General features: G+C 38.7%; 1 protein-coding gene across 1 annotated transcript in view; it reads left to right on the top strand.

The window, feature by feature from the left end:
- The first annotated feature begins 5,243 nt into the window (after nucleotides 1–5,243).
- The window catches only part of LOC122791275, an 802,728-nt gene continuing 794,513 nt past the window's right edge, over nucleotides 5,244–13,458 (top strand). The window contains exon 1 of the mRNA XM_044058947.1: nucleotides 5,244–5,632. The gene's annotated coding sequence lies outside the window, so the exon portion shown is untranslated. The remainder of the gene's footprint in view (nucleotides 5,633–13,458) is intronic.

Genomic DNA, 13,458 nt, shown 5'->3' with positions numbered 1-13,458 from the left:
CCTATGTTCTGTTATTATGTTAGTGGGGCAAAGGTTAAGACGTCATGCTATTAAATTACGTCTCACTTCTGGGTTAAATTTTCCCATTGGTTTTAACGGGAAGCTGCAGGATAACTTAATTTTATAGTACATTACTTACTCTACTAGCTAAATAGTTGTCTTACAGATGTGCTGTGAAACAGGGAAGTTGTTTTTGTTGTTGTTTTCTTAATTTAAACACAGCTTCATACCAATTTTTAAAAAGGAAAACAGATGCAGTAAAACCAAGATATCTCAGCTCTGCCTTCAACGGATCAACGATCTGGTGCCAAGTCATTGTGTAATTAACAGGTAAGGTGTTAATGGTTGCATCAAGTGAGACGATATCCATATCAATCAGAAAGAAATGTTCCAGTCTGCAAAATATTTGAGGGTGTACGATCTAAAATATAACAGTTTAAACTTGAAGTACTATGTCTAAGCACATTCTGGGGACAGTCTGAGATCATGTAGATGATGTAAAATTAGCCATTGTATAACGTGAAATAACAGTTTAACAGTATGGATTTTTTTTTTTACTGAGTCCCAGTTTCTAACTAATTTAGCACACTATTCATTGTAAAACAGTACTTCCAAATGATCTAGTAAACTCTATCTGGCAATATCATGAGCAGGAATAAAATCCCACCAAAAAGGTCCATGGTTTGACTCTGACTACTGGTTATTAGCTAATAGTCTGCAGACTGATAGCCTAGTTCTCTAATTTACAACTAAGATAAAACTCAAGTTAAATAAGATGCCCTTCGCTCAGATTATTTTACTATTACTCCTCACTCTACTAGCCTTCATCACCAATTATCAAATCCACCTCCTTCAAATACTTAGGACTTCAACCAATTGTCACAACAAATATCAACATCTACCCAGTCTGTCTTTATCCATAACACCCTATGTCTACAAATAAATCATATCTGATTTATCTCTCTATAAATATCTGAAAACTAAGTATCCAAATTTATGATCAAATATCAAATCAAGACTAAAATAGAACTGGTCACACTCTTCCCTCTGTAAAGTATCAATTCAAAAACTTAGTGGAGCTATTCACCCCAACCCAGGTCCCACTGTTCATAAAACCATCACTTCCATCCCCAAAACAAACCAGTCATCTAATAAATCTCAAAAACAGAACCCACATTCACCTTACTAAATATGAACCTAAGAAGTATGTGCAATAAAATCCATAACATGCATACCTACTTTGCCACATACAATTCTGATGTAGTCACAGCTACCAAAATCTGGTTAAAAAAAGAATGAAGAATAATGAGATCAGCCCCCCCCCCCACCCCACCCCCCCGATACAATGTACTCAGGCATGACAGACAAAGCAAGCGTGCAGGTGATGTAACAATCATCTATAATAATTCTGTAATCATCACCTTACTTCCACAGGAAATACTCACATTTAACAATGCTGAACTAATAACACTCCTAAAATTCAACAAAAGGAAAACTATATGCAGTTTTTTTATATACTACCAGGGAATAACATTGATACTGCTGAAAACATCCTGTAATGGATATCCCAGCAAATTAACCATAAAACTATCATACTTCGAGACTAGACTGGCAACTCATAAATTTCACTACCCCCATTGAATCCATTATCTTGTACAACTTCAGACAATTAATAACCACACCTACTAGAATCAATAAAACTTCAGGGAGACACTCAAATTTAGACTGCATTCTTATAAACAAACCAGACAAACTGACAAAAGTAGGCTGCCTCTCAGAAGTGACCAACATATGCCATTAGAACTCACCATAACCTAGATAAACATATTATCTGTAATCAACTGACATTTATATTGCTGTAGAACACTTTAATAATATATTCTTACAGACCTTAAACAATCTAGCACCAGTCCGTAATTAAAGAGTAAAGTCCAACCCTGCACCATGGCTGACAAAAGAAACAAAAAAATCCTGATAAAAAGGGATACAGACTGAAAAAATTGGTATAAAAATATAACTCAAAATTCCTTCCAGCAACTTAGACATCTTATAAACCTTGCAAAACTCCATGTCAAACAGGATAAGCAAACATACTATACCAACCTACAAGACAAAAATAAAAACAACCCAAAACTTTTTGGTCATCACTAAATAAACTACTCTACACTGGCAAGACTACCACTCTCTCTCCAAAAACAGACAATAAGACAGACTCTAACCCCACACAAAATCAATATTATCTTTCTTAGACATTGATACATCTGCCCCCTCTCTTTACCCCTGTCTAATCAAAACCACCCACAGCTCTTCAGTGTTAGTTAAGTACCTACCTCACTCATAAGGAAGTTGCTCCTTAAACTAAAAACTACTTCTGTAGCTGTAGACCATCTACCATCAGACTACCTAAAAATGGCCACATAAGCCATAGCCTTCCCTGTGACCATACTAATTAATAGGTCCATAGCAGAAATATATGCCCCACCAATGTAGAAAAAAATCTTACAGCATACCACTGCAGAAAGGTGACACATCTATAGAGTTTAGTAACTACAGACCAATAGCGATTCTTTCCACCCTCTCCAAAACATTGTAGAAATGCATCGATATGCAGCTGATGGAATACCTAACCTCAAATAACCTGCTCTTAGAAACGCAACATGGCTTTAGGCCCAGTAGAGCACAACTATTGCTCTACTACATTTGACCAATATAATAAACCAACATAGAAATGATGGCCTGCTTGTGTCCACCATGTTCTTAAACTTATCAAAGGCACTGAGGCATTTTATACTGTCTCGCACCAGCAACTGCTGGTTCGACTCTCCTCAACAGGACTTTCACAACACTCCTTGTAGTCATTCCTTAGTTACCTTAAACTCCTGGTAGTCATTCCTTAGTTACCTTAAACTCCTGGTAGTCATTCCTTAGTTACCTAAAACTCCTTGTAGTCATTCCTTAGTTACCTTAAACTCCTGGTAGTCATTCCTTAGTTACCTAAAACTCCTTGTAGTCATCCCTTAGTTACCTAAAGCTCCTTGTAGTCGTTCCTTAGTTACCTAAAACTCCTTGTAGTCGTTCCTTAGTTACCTAAAACTCCTTGTAGTCGTTCCTTAGTTACCTAAAACTCCTTGTAGTCGTTCCTTAGTTACCTAAAACTCCTTGTAGTCGTCCCTTAGTTACCTAAAACTCCTTGTAGTCATTCCTTAGTTACCTACCTAGAAGACAACAAGCCGTTAAATGGCAATAAACATACTCATCCTTTCAACCTGTTCAACAGGGCTCTATCCTGGATCCCCTCATATTTACTATATTTATTAATGACCGCCACACCTTCACTTACCATGTAAGTTTAGTTTAGTATGCAGATGACGTAACATTAATATGTGTCATAGCTTAAAGCAATTAAACTGGCTTGAACTAAACACCTACCTAACATATTCACAACTAACTACAGCACATAAACTCATTTATTGTCCAGAAAAATGTCCTGCAGTACAAAACTTATTACTGCCCTAAGTCCAGCAAGGGACCTCCGCTCTAGTAATAAATTCTTATTTCTTACAAATAAGTCAAATAATGTTGCAGGAGACTCACTCTACTCCAAGTACATTGCTAAACTCTGGAATAGTATTCAAACACAAATAAAACTCTCCGACAAACAGTTTTAAACTACTGCTTAAATGGCATCTTAGCCTGTACTGGTTCTGCACATGCTCATCACCAGGTTACGACTTTTGTGTTCACCATACAATATGCTCTAAATACTCTCCTTAAACAGAATACTCTCAACCTCTCACTGAAATGACAAAACAATGTTTATACATAACTGCTGCCTGTACAATCCACTTAAGGTGAACATGGACTTTCCCTTTAGTAACTTCCACTTCTGTAAAATCTTAGAATGTATAAAAGTAACTATGTGTATAAATGTAAATAGAAATGTAACTACTCTGTGTTTAATGGGAACTTAGTAATAATGTAAGCAAATAGAGCTTTTCTCCCTGGGCCTCCACTGAAAATGGGTATTAAATAGGCTTTCCTGGTAAACAAAGGCAAATATATATATATATATCTATATATATATATATATATATATATATATATATATATGAACTGGATTTTGTAAAACAACAGTCCTAGAAAGCCGGACATACTTGCAAAGAAAATACTGCCAGTCATTACCTACTTTGCCCAGGTGTCTGTCTTGAAAAGAGATGAAAACTGTTGGAGGGGGTCCATCTGTTCCTTATTAGTCAATTACTAGAAAATAGAGATCAAAGTCTAAACCAACTATACTAGAAGTAGTGAATATAGTAACAGAGATAAAACAAATGGAACTGGGATCTTTAGAAAAGGGTAGGCGCAAATTGCACAGAAAAAATGGGAATTGTTGGAACAGTACATGCAAATAAGGAACAAGGTTTAAAGGATGGGGGATGTGATGTGAATGAGTTATGCAGTGCTTGGATGACAATGACTAGATAGATTATAAGTGATATATAATGTTTGCAACTAAAGATTTGTTAATATGGTTTGTTTTCCTTTCTATAAATGTAGGACTGCCTACGTCATAAGTGAAAATTTAATAAAGACGTTTCTTGTTTATGAAATGAGAAATGAAAGAAAACAAATTCTTAGAGGCTGTTAGTAGGGTTGCCACCTTTTCAAATGGCCAAAGTGGGACATTTTCGGGACACACATCAGATTTTACAGGCTGACACATACCCACGGTCAGTACAAAGGATAGAACTTTACTTTTTTGCCTAAATAAAAAACTTATTCTTGTAGCAGTTTAGTTGCTTATTCTGTTTCTTGTAACATTTAGGTATTTTAGATACAGAAAGAAATAACTATATTATGCAACTATTACATAAAATATGGGACATAATTATGTCCTACAATCTCAGGACATTTGCCATTTTTAATATTCTGGTCAGGACACAACTGCCCAAAGAGGGACTGTCCCTCGCAAAGTGGGACAGGTGGCAACCCTAGCTGTTGGACGAAGTGGCACCAAAGAAAGGAAGCATTTTTGTTTTCAGAATACCTTAAGTTAAAAAAAATATTTTAAGTTTTGAAGCAACCTGAGAGTGGGTATTGGAGCGTTACCAGTTAATAGGCTCACGAATCTTCTGGACATATAATGCTTTTTTTTTTTTTTTTTTTTTTGTGGATTAAGTCATCGCTGTTTTTGAGTGAGGCTTTATATATGCAAATCCCCTAAACTTTGTTATGAGGAAGTTTATGTGTAAGAATGACTGCACTGCTTATTAGAATGCAGTATTTGTTATATATGTATTGTAATGCAGCTTCGTTTTTTTAGTACACTTCATGTATGAAACTAAAATAACTTTTTTATCAACCTGCACTTGCGATTCCCCGGCCTTTGAGAAGGGACGGTGAAGTTTATTGTGGCGCTTTACACCCACGTTTGAGTTCCTTAAGAACAGCTACCTCCATCACTTCTTACGGTTTTGTGTTTTCGTGTTGATTTCCTTGGGAGAACAGCTACCTCTGTTACTCTTTACGGTTTTGTACTTTCGTTTTCATGTGCAAAGCCGGCGAATGAATTTTACAGCTAATATGGATTGTAAACTTGACTTTATTTTATTTCTAGCAGTCTTCGTACTGGGTAAGTGCCACGCTTTAATTGTCTTAAGTTATATTCATATTAAGGAATAGAAGTAGCACTTCTAGTTTCAGTTTACTATAACGTGGTGTGTGTGTTTGTGTAAAACAGAAGCGGAAGAGGCCATTTTAGCACTTTATTATAGTTTCCATTTTTATGACAAATATGATAATGCATGAACTTAGACTGACTATTGGAAAACCTGGGATTTTCATGACATTTGGCATTCTAGGCGAAACATGTTTCCTATTTAGAACTGTCAGCCATGCTTAAACCCTTAATTTCTTTTAATTATACCCAGAAATTCATAATGAAATCACGGTTAATAGTTCGAATTTGCATTTAAAAATTCCGGGTTTAATTGCAGGATTTCTTTTCGTGAAAATGAATTTCATGTTGGTACTTTTCCGTTAGCCCCCTGTCACTTGGCTCTGTAAGAACTTCAGAAGCGGTGATTCATTAGTTGTGATAAAGTTATTGTTGCATGTCATTACACAGCATCTCGCCTTTCATCGGGTCACTCACACATTTTGGCCACTACCCATTGTGTCACACATTCTGCTGTACAAAGTTGAGCGGTATAGCATACCTCTCAAGTGTACCTCATGAGGAACGTACCTCATTTGGGGTCTTAAAATGTTCACGTTCCTCGAAGTTCCTCAAAGTTCCACATTGAAAGACTCTGTCACACATTCAGTGTTAGGAATTTGTTTAAGTGAAATCCATTGTAAATAGATATGAATCATATTAATTCATTAAAAGATCTTTATAAGTAAAACCGGCATAGTGTAACCATCCTTTGACCTTCCTAACTGAAGTTGTTAGTAAGCCATTGGTACATGTTCCACATTTTGCCCATTTGTTCCACATTATGAGGGCTAGTGTTCCTCATTTTGGATATGGAAGGTTGAGAGCTATGGCTCCAGCATGTCAGTGTGTATAGAAAAAAAGGGACACGGACTGTAAAATATGGGAGAGTCAACACATTTAATCCTGTTAATAACATATTATCCCATCCTTTCACAGACTGCTTTTCGTTTTGTGCAACAAAATCTATACACGTATCCAGAAGACTGGCCACGGCTTCATGTTAACAGTGCATACTTCACCTGGGCTAAATTTCCAACCTGGAAAGAGGGGTTTAAGCTTGTTAGGAACTTTTTAAGTGAAATCCATTGTAAATAGAAATGAATCATATAAATTAATTAAAAGATCTTCTTTATAAGTAAAACCAGCGTATTTTAACCATCCTATGACCTTCCTAGTTGAAGTTGTTAGTAAGCCATTAGTATGTGTTCCACATTTTGCCTATTTGTTCCACATTATGAGGGCTATTGTTCCTCATTTTGGACATAGAGCTATGTGTAGGGTTACAACCTGTCGCGCTGAGCCAAGTGGTAGGGGTTTAACGGAAAAGTACCTTTCATTTTTATTGAGAACCTTAAATTGGAATGCTAGTGATTTACTTTCCAGTATTCCAGGCACCGCTTATTGTACGTTTAGTTTTTCATCCGTGACTGGACACACTGTCCACAGTCCACGTTCTGAAGTCTCCCAGTTCTAACACGGTTACCAGTCGGCCCCATTCTGTCATCAGTGTTGATTGGTCAGGTCTGGTCAGCTGTCCATATTCATTAAGGATATCCACACCTCCAGTCGAGTTGCTCAGCATAATGCATCCGAGATTATCCAAGTGCAACTAACTCTGGGCAAGACCGCAATCCAAATTGTGACTTGCTACAGATCCCCCACCATGCCCCAGGATTCCCACTCCTCATTTCTTGATACACTGGAAAATATTAGGGTACAACCCAACACCCTAATAATGGACAATTTCAACTACCCCACCATTAACTGGGAAAACTATTCATGTACCAACTCTTTTGCTCAATGTTTTCTGGAATTCATAAATTCCAACTCCTTGGATCAACTTATCCACACCCCCACCAGGGGCAGTAATATCCTAGACCTGGTCATTACCAACATGGGCGGCTGGTGTTACACACCAGAGATCAATTCCTCATTGGTCAGATCCGACCACAAGCTAATCACCCTAGACATGCACATCCTGCCCCTCACCCCCCATTAGGGAAACCACCGTAAAAAATTTCTCCAAAGCCAACTTCATGCTTCTTAAGAAAGAAGTGGCAAACTTCACGACACCCATGCAAACTGACAATAGAGGTACGACTGCTGAATCCTACACAAATGCACTTTATAAGCACTTACACGAATGCATGGATCGTGCTATCCCTAACAGAACCAAGATGCTATCCTCCAATAAAAGGAAGCCAATCTGGTGGTCCCCCTGCCATAAACACACTCTACAACTGAAGAAAGAAACTGTTGTAAAAAAGAGTAAAATTCCATGATTGGAGGAACTCCCTGGTCAGCCTCAGCAAGAAGATGAGGTCCCTCATAAAATCCTCCAAAGCTAGTTACAAAAACAAAATCGCCACTGATTCTAAAGACAACCACAAAGCATTCTATAGCTATATCAAGAATCTCAATGGCAACACTCAGATCTGCTCTGAGTTACAGTACAATGGCACTAAATATACAGAACCAACTGATATTGCCAACATCCTGGCAGATAGGTTCAATGCTAACTTTATTCCCCTCTCACCCCCTAAAGGGCCCATCTCTATACTGGAAGAATGCAAAGTTCCTGTAATCACGGCTGCACAGGTAAAAACCACACTCTCCAAAGCCAAGAACACAGCATCCATGGGACCTGACAACATCCCAGGCTGCATTCTACATGAACTACAGAATGAACTGGGAGCCCACCTAAGCACCATATTCAATCATAGCCTCACCTCAGGCTTTGTGCCCACTGAATGATGCACAGCGACGGCTATCCCACTCCACAAAGGGGGAGCCACCACGGACTCCGGGAACTACCGTCCCATTAGCCAAACTCGCCTGGTCTGCAAGGCCATGGAACGTGTCATCATGGAACTTATAAACAAAGACATTGGTAATCTCCAAACTCTGAACCCCACCCAGTTCAGGTTTGTAAAAAGCAGATCATGTCTCCTAAACCTGATAGACTTCTTTGAAGCAGTCACCAAAGCCTAGACGAGGGTAATGTGGTTCACACAGCCTATCTAGATCTCGCCAAGGCTTTTGACACCACCCCCCACTCTGGAATTATAGATAAACTCACTAAACTAGGTCTAAATCCCTATGTCACAAGATGGGTTGCAAACTGGCTCATTGACAGAACCCAGCGTGTTTAAGTAGCAGACTCCAAATCCGACTTCAGACTAGTGACAAGTGGAGTACCACAGGGTTCAGTCCTGGGTCCTCTCCTGTTTGGTATCTACTTTTCTGAAGTACAGGCTAACACAGAAGGTCTTTGGCTATCGAAGTTCGCAGATGACTGCAAACTAGGAGCCATAATCGAAACTCCTTACGATGTGGACATCCTACAAAAGGGCCTCACTGAGACAGATGTGTAGTATCAAAGCCATGGCCTCAAGCTCAATGCCAAAAAGTGCATTGTCATCCCCTTTGGTAAAAACTCTGTACCCATGAGCTACCACCTAGGTGGCAGTGTACTTAACACTGAACGTGTGATAAGAGACCTTGGGACACAGATGGACAGTAGTCTCTCTTTTGATAATCACATCACCACATTTATCAGGAAATCCTTCTACGTGGCACACCTCATCACAAAAGGTTTCTCATCCAGGAAAAAAGAGGTCATTGTTCCCCTCTACTCGTCACTCATTAGACCCATTATAGAGTACAACACCCCTTTTGGTATGTACCTCACAAGATATCTACAACAACTGGAAAGGCTGCAGAAATACCTCACAAAGAGGATTACCGGCCTCAAACAGATACCATACGCAGACTGTCTCAAAAAACTCCAGCTTTACTCTGTCGCATATCACCTACTCAGAGGCGATCTCTGCCTAACATACAAAGCTATGTGAAACCCAGAGCTGTTGGACATGCTCCACTTAAAGAAATCCCAATCCCTCCAAGCTACATGCTCAAGGGACCTAAACATTGTCAGCACAATAAACAGAAGATGCGGGAGGGATAGATTCCTGTCCTAGAGACTTCCAATACTCTGGAACAAACTACCTATCTATATCAAACAAAGCTCCTCATTAGCACTCTTCAAGAAAAATCTTAATGATTGGATGGGAAACAGGAAATTCATCCCAGGGATCACCTCTATGGCTCTGCTCGACAGGGACACAGAAAAATAATTTTCTTCGGTGGCGAAAGCCAGGGTACCCTTTTGGCTAGGCTTATATAGGCCCCAGGGCCAATAGCCTAGTACCTACCTATGAACATATTTACTAGTATGTGCAGTGGACATTTGAAATTATTTGTTGCCAGACTATAACTGTTGTACAGCATTGTGACTGCTGTGATGTGTTAAAACATCTGTTTCTTGGCTGAAGTGCTTCTGGGTGCCCCAGATCAGCAGAACGTAGTCCTGTTTATAGCTATTATGACTCATAGTTGTCAAGCTTATAATGAAACATAAAACCTAATTAATAAATATCCCTCAAACTGTACTTCATTCCGAGCAACAGGTCTTTTATGTGAGTCATAAATATCCCCTTGTGGTCTGCTTTGAATGGGTTTGTTGGCTAATGGGCATTAACTTTATTTTAGAAACTAGGTGACCTGTAGATTGCATGCTGATTGGAGAAGGAACATTCTCCACCAGGGTGTTTAATCTACTGGTAATTCATGCCAAAAAACGAGTCTGGCACTTCACAGCAGCATATCGCGCTGTTGTGCAGCTTGGACAGAAAAAAATGAATAGTCGCCATTATTTTACAGTTGCTAAGCAGCTCTTCTGCTGTTTATCGAGTGTGAAATGTAAAAAAAAATAAATAAATAAAAAGAAGCTAAAGTGTATATGTGTATGAAACCAGAAGAGATTGTGTGTGTGTGTGTGTGTGTGTGTGTGTGTGTGTGAGAGAGAGAGAGAGAGAGAGAGTGAAGTGTGAGAGCGATCTCAGTGATGTTGTAGAACAGTACCTCCCCAGATGTTCACTAGCAAGTACCGCCTAAACCCTGGCAACACCCAACACCTGGTGACATATGAATGAATGTTCATGGTGATGTTTTCACTGGCATCATGAATATTCATTGAGTATTTGGCACTTTAGCTTGAAGAGCCACTACAGTTCAGTAATGCTAAAGAAACAGCGCTGTAACGGACCACTACTGATGAAAAAGGTGGTGTATGATGTTAGCAACGAGCTGGTTATTAATACAGATTTATGCACTTGTTACACGACATGCATACCTCTCAACTGTCTCCGATTTATCCTGATAGTGTTTAGTAATTTACTGTTTAATAACATAGAGATGTTCATTAAGAAATGCCTATCTGGGTTCTGTCCGAGACATGTTATTACTTTGCCTCGGTCCACATTTTGCAGGGCTGTGGTTAGGGTTAGCCCTAACCTGAACCCTAATCCTTAACATCAGGGTTAGAGTTAGGCCTGGGGTTAGCCCAAAACCCTAAAGCTAACCCTAACTTAGCCCTAGCTCTAAGAGCCTGTTGGCTCTGTAAAATATGGACCAAGGGAAAGTAATAACATCTGTCTCTGGTGGAACTTATATCTGTCAACCAACCACCAATATATGCGTAATGTCACTGTCAGATTTGCATGGCAGTCAGTCATGCATCATTTGCATACAACATCACAGCCATTTGGTATGTTAATCACACAAGCCACACCCTGTTCTGCACAGACCGACCGGGGAGTTATTGTTCTGCAGAAATGCCACTGGCAGCGGCATTTAAGAGGTCTGCATACTTCTTGACCTCTCACCTAGGGTTGCCACCTTTTGTTGTGGCTAAAGCCGGACCAAGGCTGCATCCCTCATATCACCCGTAACCCCACCTATTTCTGCCTCTCTCCTGTCCAAGTTCCATCCATTTTGTGTTATTGTCATGACATCAGTTGATAATCATCTGTTCCTGATGCTTCTTTCTGCCAATTTACTATGCTTTTCTGTAAAAAACGATAGTAAATCTGTCGATTTTGCAAACTCCGATAGTCTGCTTCCTTTCTTGAATTAGAATACCTGAGTTTGTATAGTATTTTCTAGACTACCTGGCAATCTGTTTGATTTCCGGATAGTCCGGAAAAAAAATGGATAGGTGGCAACTGTACTCTCACTCCAACATATCTGGATAGGCATAAAATAAACATGACAAAGGCTCAAAATAACAGTATATTTTTACATGATCCTGTTACAAATCTAAATGTTGAAGTATTGTTGTGATTTTATATCAGCCTGAATTTTCTGAAGCAGAGGTGTATGTGTGCCTGTATGAAAGGGATTGACAACTTGCAATAGTGGTAAAGAGGTCTACATACCTCTCGACCTTTCAGCTAAAGAAATATGGATAATTAAAAATAAAATGAGGACAAAGACTCAAAAATAGAAACAGATTTTAATAACAGGATTTATGTTAGAATGAATTTTCAATGAATTTTCTAAACTAAATAAAAGTCTGAAATTCAAGTCCATGTTTTCATTTAGAGACATCAGTTTTAATAAATGGTAACAAACCAAACGTTTATAGGAGAAAGGAACCAAAAAAAAATTACCTGGACATTTTTTAAAGTGTTATATTTTGGATGTAAAATGCTTCCTCCAACTTCATTAACATATACTACATACAGTAAGTTTTAAACATTAGGAGGAGGAACTATTTTATATCAAAAATATATATAAAAAATATAATACAGTACTTAAAAATAAGTAAAACATAAGCGCAATACTGCCCTCCAGGGTGTGTGTTAATGTGTAATTAATGCCCTTTCAGGGATGTAGAGTCCCTCCGCCTGTGGCGTTGGGCTTCATAACACCCCTGGATGGGCATTAATTACACATTAACACACATCCTATCAGGCATTATTGCTTGCTTAGAGGATGGGCGACCTGTACATTGGCACCCCGATCGGAGAACAAACGTACTTCAGCAGGGAGTTAATAGAGGTGATGCCAACTGAAAAATGAGTCTGTCACTTCAGGGAAGCATATTAAGGTGCCGTGGAGCTCGGATAGAAAAAAAACAAACAGCCGCCATTATCTTAAACTTGGTATACAACAGTGTAAAATAAATGAACAGAAAAAAGTGTGTGTATGTCTGTTTATGTTTTTGTCTGTGTGAGTGAATGCGTGTATGAAAGCAGAAGGGACTGACGGTGAGTGTGCGTGTGTGTCTGACAGAGAGTGAAGAGTGAGAGCGATTGGGCGATCCCCTACCAGCAGCAGCAGTGAAGAGGTTTGCGTACCTCTTGACCTCTTACCTCAAGGTATCTGGATAAGCCTAAAATAAACGTGAAATAAGAACATATTTTTAATTATGTGAGTTGGCATGCATTTTCTGAAGCAGAGGTGTGTGTGTCTGTGTGAGAGTGAGTGAGATTGATCACTGGCAGCAGCAGTAAAGATGTTTGCTTACCTCTGGACCTTTCAGCTCAAGAAATCTGGATAGAGCTTAAATAAAGGGGGAACAAAGGCTCAACAATAGGAACAGATTTTGATTATAGCTCTTGTAAAATTTGTGTTAGCATAAATTTTCTGAAGGAAACAAAATGTATGTCATTATTTAGCAACTTCAATCTCCAGTGAGTGACAGAAACCAAATGTTTTAGGAGTAAGGGACCAAAAAATAAAGTACGAGTAAATACCTGGATATTTTTTTAAAGTGGTATATTTTAGATGTAAAATCCTTCCTGCAACATCATTAACATATAGTACAACAAGTCTGAAACAATAGGCAGAGGAACTATTTTACGTCAAAATGTATAAAAAAAAAAATATAGTAA

The sequence above is a fragment of the Protopterus annectens genome, chromosome 17.part0 (genome assembly GCF_019279795.1).
Source record: "Protopterus annectens isolate FY-2018-M chromosome 17.part0, PAN1.0, whole genome shotgun sequence".
Taxonomy (NCBI): Eukaryota; Metazoa; Chordata; order Ceratodontiformes; family Protopteridae; genus Protopterus; species Protopterus annectens.
This window is presented reverse-complemented; position numbering and strand designations above follow the sequence as displayed.